Below are 1,364 nucleotides of genomic sequence, written 5' to 3' on the forward strand. Positions count from 1 at the left end.
AAAGTTTTCTGGATTTAATACTTTAAAGATCTTTCAGTGTTGCCCTTAGAGTGGAAGTGATTATTGAATTGTGAGCTCAGCGAATGGTACATCAGGTAAAGCTAAACAAATAAGTTTTGTGATCAGTTGCAAATAGGGGCAATAAAATGTAGCAGTCCTAAATAATTAACACAAAGGTCTTTGTGATTTGGAAAAAAAAGTTTTCAATAGCCTGATATCATCCTGAATCTTCAGCTGATCTCACCAAACATATGGAAAAATCAAGTGGCAAAAAGAACGGCATTTACATTTTACATTTATTCATTTAGCAGACACTTCCAAAGTGACTTACAAAGAGGAATACAACAAGTGATTCATCTTAAGAGAAACATGAGAAGTTCTAGTAATACAAAGTTTCAGACATCGTTCAGAGTGGTAAGCAGGGAGGAATACTGAAAGCATGGAATATTTTTTTTATATAAAGCTCTGCCTAATAATAAACTTAAAAGTAACATACAACACCCACAAAAACTTGATTTTTGATAATGGATGGTCAATTACAAAAAAAGTATGTTTGTTGCAAAATTGCATGTAATTATTTGAGGGTCTGTTGAAATATTTCTGCAAAGATTTCTTAGAAGACATACAAATAGACACCAAACATTATGTAACATTTATGTGACTTTAATGATAAATATTTGTGTTCTGTATGACTTTTGATTGCAGATTCTTGACAAATCTGGGCACAGTTTGAGATATTCTTGCGATCTCCTTTGAGACTCTAGAGGTTTTCTTGGAATATAAAACTGAATAGCAGGAGAATAGTCTCTAGGACTGGTGCTCCTTGGACCAGGAACAAACCAGCTACCACGTTCCAAAAAAAAAAAAAAAAAAAAAAAAAACTTAATCAATAATATATTTTTTTAATTTTTTTTTTACCAGGGTCACAAAATTCAAAATTGTATCAATTTTCATCAAATAAAACTGCACAAATTGGATATAAACACTGTCCCACTGTTACTGATGACCTGACTTAATCTAAAAAATAATAATAATAACAATAATAATAACAAAAATGTTAAATGGAATGTCTAACTGGATTAAAATGTCTATCATCATCACAATGAAATGAAATGTTGTTATGATTTATTTACATTTCGCAGGGTTATGCCATCACCAAAAAAAAAAAAAGGAAAAAAAAAGAGAGAGATTAAAAGAAATGCTCTTAAGCATTATGCTTTTATGATTTTTATTACAAAAATAAATGCTTTCAATCTCACGCTTTGCTTGATTTGAGAACTGTGAATTGTCACATTTGAAAGAGACTTTCAACATCTGTTTACACACACACAAAAAATAATGTATTTAAGAAGAATGCCAATAAG

This window comes from Rutilus rutilus (genome assembly GCF_951802725.1).
Source record: "Rutilus rutilus genome assembly, chromosome: 6".
Classification (NCBI taxonomy): domain Eukaryota; kingdom Metazoa; phylum Chordata; class Actinopteri; order Cypriniformes; family Leuciscidae; genus Rutilus; species Rutilus rutilus.